The sequence below is a fragment of the Eriocheir sinensis genome, chromosome 12 (assembly GCF_024679095.1).
Source record: "Eriocheir sinensis breed Jianghai 21 chromosome 12, ASM2467909v1, whole genome shotgun sequence".
In the NCBI taxonomy this organism is placed as follows: domain Eukaryota; kingdom Metazoa; phylum Arthropoda; class Malacostraca; order Decapoda; family Varunidae; genus Eriocheir; species Eriocheir sinensis.
The window spans coordinates 24,257,934-24,265,433 of NC_066520.1; the positions used below are offsets into that span (position 1 = coordinate 24,257,934).

The 7,500-nt window shown below is 55.2% G+C and overlaps 1 protein-coding gene across 6 annotated transcripts in view; it reads right to left on the bottom strand.

Annotated features, from left to right (window-relative positions):
• The window catches only part of LOC126997720 (fez family zinc finger protein 2-like), a 96,769-nt gene that overhangs the window by 17,381 nt on the left and 71,888 nt on the right, over positions 1 to 7,500 (bottom strand). The window lies entirely within an intron of this gene.

Consider the following 7,500-nt stretch of genomic DNA (forward strand, 5'->3'; position numbering starts at 1 on the left):
GAGATAGATAGATAGATAGATAAGGAGAGAGAGAGAATTGTTGGTGACAGACTGGCCCTTCCCCCCTCACCACCATCATTATCTATCTATACCTGGGCAAGCTTTATTATCATGCAGGTGTGTTGCGTTGTGTTGCGCCGCTTTGTCATCACACACACACACACACACACACACACACACACACAGACAGAGGGGATGTCAGTGGAGACGTTGTGTGTTTCTGGCCACTATTTTTACTCTAGATTTGGGAAAAGTTGATTAGGAGGAGGAGGACTGTGCTAGCTCTCTCCTGGCCGGGCACCATCAGGCAGGTGGTATCAGTGCCAGGGTCGCCGCACAAAGCCTCCCCTGACCCCTGATCGCCTTGCAGCCGCCTGTGTGCCCGCATCCTGACCGCCGCCAGCCAGCTGTCTGAGGCCCGGCCAGGCGGTGCCCGCATGCCTGCCGCTGCCGCCCACCTGTCACCAGCCTCACCTCATGCCGCCCCGCCCCCGCCTCAGCCCTGGCCCTCCTGCAGCTGCCGCGTCAGGGCACTGCGGGCAGTACGGCGGGGCGGCGACCAACAGGTCCTGGCCATAAGGAGAGCAGCGCGCGGTCCGCGGCGTGCACGAGGAGGTCCTGTTACCGCTGGCGAGTTTCTTGGCACAGATGTTGTGTGAGGCGGCAGCAGCTGGGCAGCGAGTGTCCCGGGCAAGGGCAGCAGCATGCGGACATCAGCACAGCGTCAGGAGAACAGCGGAGGCAGCAACAACAGCAGCCGCGCGGCCACACCGGCAGCGGGGCAGGACGGCAGGTGGGAGACGACTGGCCGGGCGACATATGACACGCGAGCTCTTCCTCCCTCCGTCTGTGCGTGCCTGCCCACCCCCCTCCCCCATCCCGCCCGCCTCGCCGCACAGACATAGCTATCAAAACATCCGCCAGCCCAACCGCAGCTCCTTTAAAGCAACTTATACAGTTACTCAAAACCTGTTTACGGCTACGCCCGCTGCGCCCGTGCCGGAGTGCGTGGGGCGAGGAGGAAGGACTCGCCGCCTTCCCTTGCATGGGACGGCGTGATACGCGGGACACCCACACACTGACTGCTGGTGCTGGGTTACTCTTGGCCCTCATGAGCCACGCCAAACACGACAGCGGTGAGGGAAGGCTGTAAAGCACACCCTCCCACACACACATACCCACCCACACGCAGCGCCCGGGCCTTCGTCTTCAGTGACCCAGCGCCTCTACGGCTGGCCGCGGGCTGGTTCTCGCCCCAGCTCCGCCGTCTGCCGCTCCTCACACTGATCGCCTGAGCTGTGTTGCCCCGAGGCCAGACCGGCTTGCTGCACTACATACTTTTTTATCGGTGAACCATTTTTTATGAACACCACAAAATATGTATAAAGCCAGTCCCGAGACTTCCTGCTCCGTACCCTCGCCGTTCCCACGAGACTCTGTGGCGGGCGGGCCTGCCTGCTGCATGCACACACACACACACACACACACACACACACACACACACACACACAAACATCACCACCACCACCACCACCACTGCCACGCCCACCTCGCCACGCCACCACAAACATCGTTAAGAAGTTGTTAATTATAGAGTCCGATGCCTGTCCCGGCCATGCACGACCTGCCACACGCGGCTGCTTTGGCGCTGAGTGGTGGCGAGGGCGGCGGTGAGGCACATTCCTGGCTGGGCAGCGGGGAAAAGTGGAGCAAGAATGTCGTGGAGCCAGCAGCGGGGGGCGGTGACTCACAGCAATGCGGCCGCAGGACTGCATGGTGCCGCCGTGAGCTGCAGCCCAAAAACAGAGCCTCAGAAAACAACAGCAGCATTGGGAAGACAGCAGCAAGCAGCACTAGGCCAGGAGTGGCGGCCGCGGGACGTAATGAACCCGTGGCCACAAAAAGTGGTCAGGCAGCCTCCACGGCGCGCACTGCTCATTGTAACGGAGCGTGTGAATGCTTGAGCCGAGATGCTGCCCGGCCCGCCGGTCTCTCCCCGCGCCGCCCTGCGTCCGGGGGGAACAGGGCCACAGAGTAGGGCCAGGTGGGTCTCAGGGCAACTGGCACCCCTCCACCTGGCCCTCGTGGCCCCGCGGTGAAGGTGTTGGGCCACGCATGATACGCGGGTGTGCATGGCAGCTGAACACTTTGTATAAATTCATGAAGCTTTTTTTTCCTGAGTCGCGGCCTGAAGCAGGTGACAGGCGGGGCGGCGGGGCTTCCTGGGCGCGGGGCTGCGGGCCGCACCTGGCGTGTGACGGACGGCTTGTGTTTAGCGTGTTCATGTCATTTTTCTTTTTGCTTCACTGCCTGGGACTCCACGGCCCTGCCACGGGAGGGCTCGGCCACGCTGGCGGCGTCCTCTCCGCCCCTGCCCGTACCGGGCAGCTGAGCCTCCCGCGGGGCAGCAGCGTCAGGACTCGGCTGTAGCGGACGCGCCCTGCACGTCGCCGAGCGGGGCGCCTCGGCGCCTGGCTGCTGGTAGCGGGCCGGTGAAGGCTGAGCAGCGGCGGGCAGGACAATAATTAGTGGGGTCAGGCGGGGCCAGGTGGCCACCAGGCGAGCCGGGCCGCACCCCACCTGACGGCCTCCCCCCCCTCCCCCAGCCGTGCCCGCACCCATCCCTCCCCTCCCGTCCCCCGGCCGGCGCCCGCTGCTTGCCACATGCTACAGATCGCATCCGGCGGGACACCCTCACCACCACAACCACTCACTCCTCCCCGCCGCCGCTCTCCTCAGGCCCGCTACCTCTCACCCTCTTAACCCCCCACCCCCCCTCTCCCTGAGAAACTCACGGCTTCAATTCCTCACCCCAGAGGCCCGGCCCTCCCTCGCCCTACGCACCGTGCTGGACATAGGCCACTCGGCGCCGCTGTATGCCTGCCTGGCCCACGGCTGCCGCGGCCACGATGCCTCAGCCTCCTCGATGTGGCCAGCGCCGCGGCGGGGCATGGGTGAGCGAGGCGGGGAGGCACAGAGGGCCTCCTGGCTGAGCAGACGTTACGGGCACCGCTGGGAGCACCGCCAGGCTGCCGCGGCCAAGGGTACAGCGGCAGGCGGCGGCGGCGGGGCGACGGGCTGCCGAGTGCGTGGTTTATCTTGTCTCAGCTGTTTAATCCCACAGGTGTACTATCCGGTGACCGGCTGAGGGGGGTCAGGTGCCGGCTGTGTGTGTGGTGTGTGTGTGTGTGGGGGGGGGGGGGACAATAGCAGGCAGGCACACCTGTGTCACCCCTCCCCCTGCTCCCTCGTGTCGCTGACCTGCCGGTGCGGTAGCGGCTACAGAGGCACAGCGAGGCCACGGCGGCACTTCTTGCATGAGGCCACGCCGCCAAGGCCACACCGAGATACCACGTCCCCAGCCTTCCTCATACATACATAAATGCAAGCATGCACACACATGTCACCCGCTGTTGACTGTGATACAGCATCGAGCAGGGCAGGTAAATACGAAGCTACGACAGGTAAACACCGCGACACGACTCCCGGCCGAGAATACCAGAGTGTTGGACACTGTATACCGGGAAAACGTGCGGCCAGGCTGACGGACAGGGCCATTACGTGTGTGTGTGTGTGTGTGTGTGTGTGTGTGTGTGTGTGTGTGTGTGTGTGTGAGTGTGTGAGTGTGTGTGTGTGTGTGTGTGTGTGTGTGTGTGTGTGTGCCCTGGTGATCGTGTTCTCCAGTTCACACACACACACACACACACACACTTTCATATCTCGTTCTGCCATAATTTCTCTCCCTCTCTCTCTCTCTCTCTCTCTCTCTCTCTCTCTCTCTCTCTCTCTCTCTCTCTCTCTCTCTCTCTCTCTCTCTCTCTCTCTCTCTCTCTCTCTCTCTCTCTCTCTCTCTCTCTCTCTCTCTCTCTCTCTCTCTCTCTCTCTTCTGATACAATATAGTCATTCTTCTAATTCTTTTTCTTCTTCTTCCTGTTTTTGTTCTCTCCTCCTCCTCTATTCTACTTCATCCTTTTTCTTTTATTTCTTATCCGCTCTCTCTTTCAACACCACTACCAGTATAACCTCCTCCACTCCTCCTCCTCCTCCTCCTCCTCCTGGTCCCACTTCACGCCCTCAGCACACTCTCAAATTATGATCCACGGCGTATCAAGGACTCGATGAAAGGTGGCAGAAAAACGCCTCTTAGCCCGACCAGCAAATTACTCCCACGAGAGCTGGGTCGCCGGCGCCCCGCTCTCTCTACGTGTGCCGCGACAATTACGCTTTTTTTGTTAATTTGTTGACCCATTCCCGCTGTGCATAGGAAAACAGGAGGGAGGGAGGTAAGAGAGGGAGAGAGACGGGATGGAGGAAGGGAGGGGAAGGAAGAGAAAGGGAAGAGAGAGAGAGAGAGAGAGAGAGAGAGAGAGAGAGAGAGAGAGAGAGAGAAAAGCTAATCTCATACTGTCATCATCATCATTATTATTATTATTATTACTATTATTATCAATCTTTCAAGCCCTCTCTCTCTCTCTCTCTCTCTCTCTCTCTCTCTCTCTCTCTCTCTCTCTCTCTCTCTCTCTCTCTATCTCAGTGTGTGTGTGTGTGTGTGTGTGTGTGTGTGTGTGTGTGTGTGTGTGTGTGTGTGTGTGTGTGTTATCGACGCGTTGCCCAACAAGGGACATCAACGACGGAAGGAAGGGGAGGGAAGGGGAGGGGAGAGAAGGGCCATGAATTTTTGATGTCCCTCTCATGGTCCTGATCGCTGCCTGCCTCCCCTTCCCCTCCCTGCCCTTCCCCTCCCTCCCCTTCCCCTCCCTGCCCTTCCCCTCCCTCCCCTTTCCCTTACCTAGTCTTCCCTAACTGCTTACCTCATTACCTGCTTTCCTCTCCCCTCTTCCCCTTACCTTACCTTCTCTTCCCTTCATCTCTCCTCCCTTCCCCATCTCCCCTACCTTTCCCTTTCCTTACCTGTCCTACCTTCATCTCCCTTCCCTTCCCTTTCTTTTCCTTACCTTTCCTACCTTCATCTCCCTTCCCTTCCCTTCCCTCCCCTTTCTCTTCCTTACCTTTCCTACCTTCATCTCCCTTCCCTTCCTTTCCCTTACCTTTCCTACCTTCATCTCCCTTCCCTTCCCCTTACCTTACATTTTTATACTTCCCTTCCCATCATCTCCCTTCCTTATCTCCCTTTCGTTACCTATTTACCTATCTCCCTTTCCTTCCCCTTCCCTTACTCTTACCTCTCTCTTCCTTCTTCTTCTTTCCACTCTTGTTTCTTCCTTTCCTTTCCTCCTCCCTCCCTTCCTCCCTTCTTCTTTCTCCTCCCTTCTATTTTCTTTGCTTCCTTCCTTCCTCTTTCTTCAATCTTCTTTTTCCTTCCTTCCCTCTTCTTCTTCTTCTTCTTCGCCTCCTTCTTTTCTTCCTTCTTTATCTTCTCCTTGAAATAGTGAATCATTTCCATCCTCTTCCTCCTCCTCCTCCCCTTCTTTTTCACTTTGTTATCCTAGTAATTCTTTTTATCATCACCCTCGTCATCATCATCGTAGTCCTCCTCTTTCTCCTCCTCCTCCTCCTCCTCCTCCTCCTCCTCCTCCTCCTCCTCCTCCTCCTCCTCCCCTTCTTTTTCACTTTGTTATCCTAGTAATTCTTTTTATCATCACCCTCGTCATCATCATCGTAGTCCTCCTCTTTCTCCTCCTCCTCCTCCTCCTCCTCCTCCTCCTCCTCCTCCTCCTCCTCCTCCTCCACCTCCTCCTCCTTCATCAATACCTGACAATCTTCCTCCAACGCCTTCACTTTAATCTCTTCTCTCCTCCTCCTCCTCCTCCTCCTCCTTGACTTCCCTCCCAAGTGTTTGCTCTCCTTCTCCTTCCTCCTCCTCCTCTCTCTCTCTCTCTCTCTCTCTCTCTCTCTCTCTCTCTCTCTCTCTCTCTCTCTCTCTCTCATGAATTCTCAGTTAGGGGCGTGGCATGGCATTACCCCCTCCCCCGTTTTTCCTCCTCCTCCTCCTCCTCTTCCTCCTCCTCCTGCTTAACGTAATCTGGTTGTTGTTGTTGTTGTTGTTGTTGTTGTTGGTGGTGATGGTGGTGGTGGTGGTGGGTAAGGAATCAGATCTAGTTTATGGTGTGTGTGTGTGTGTGTGTGTGTGTGTGTGTGTGTGTGTGTGTGTGTGTGTGTGTGTGTGTGTGTGTTGGTGATTGCTTCTACTCTCTTATTCATTGATTCATTCTCTTATGGCGCACTAAGCTTTTTTTTTTAATGTTTTATTTATGTCTATGTTTTATTTATTTATTTATTTATTTATTATGCCTCGATTTCGTTTGCTTGCTTGTGTGATTTGCGAGAGTCAATCAGAACTGTGTGTGTGTGTGTGTGTGTGTGTGTGTGTGTGTGTGTGTGTGTGTGTGTGTGTGTGTGTGTGTGTGTGTGTGTGTGTGTGTGTGTGTGTGTGTGTGTGTGTGTGTCTGTGTGTGTGTGTTCCCTTCCCTTCACCCCATTAACATAGACCTAAGGATTTTTTTTGTCTACCTTAATGATGAAAAAAAAAATTGCTTTCATCTTGTATTCCCGCCTCTGTGTGTGTGTGTGTGTGTGTGTGTGTGTGTGTGTGTGTGTGTGTGTGTGTGTGTGTGTGTGTGTGTGTGTGTGTGTAGAAAGAAAAGCCTGACATAAAGTCTCTCTCTCTCTCTCTCTCTCTCTCTCTCTCTCTCTCTCTCTCTCTCTCTCTCTCATTGGTTATTCATGGTACTTTAGGCACAAACTCTCCCCTTCCCTTCCAACCCTTCACTTTCTCTTCCCTTCCCTTCTATTTCCAACTCTTCCCTTCCCTTCCCATCTCTTCCCTTCCCTTCCTTCCCCTTCCCTATCTCCCTTCTTTTTCTTCCTTTCCATTTTTTTGTTCTGTCCTAGGCCCTTCCCCTCCCTTCCCCTTCCCTTCCTTTCCTCTCCCTTCCTTTCCTTACAACCCTTCTTTTCCCCTTGCTTTCTCTTCCCTTCCCTTTCTTTCCTTTTCCTCCCTTTCTCTTCCCTTCCCTTCCCATCCCTTCCCTTTCTTTCCTTTGCCCTTCCCTTCTGTCCCCTCTTTTTCCCTTTCCCTTCCATGACTGTGAATTATGCAACACACACACACACACACACACACACACACACACACACGTTATAAGACAGGGCGTAAGGTGGGGACTGGGAGCACACACACACACACACACACACACACACACACACACACACGTTAATATCGCCAAGCCTGTTCGTTCGTCCGTCCGTTCGCTGTATAAATATAATCAGAAAAACGGTACAGCGAAGAAGAAATAACAGACCGATTAAGAGCAAACACGCGTATTGATTGAACGAAGAGGAGGAGGAGGAGGAGCAGCAAAAAGGTGAGGTCGTGATCAGCTCAGGACAAAAAATAAGTAAATAAATAAAGGAAAATATATATACAAGTCTTATTCCTGTTTTTTATGGCAATTCTTCGTTATATATTGAGTGTCCCGTCTCTCTCTCTCTCTCTCTCTCTCTCTCTCTCTCTCTCTCTCTCTCTCTCTCTCTCTCTCT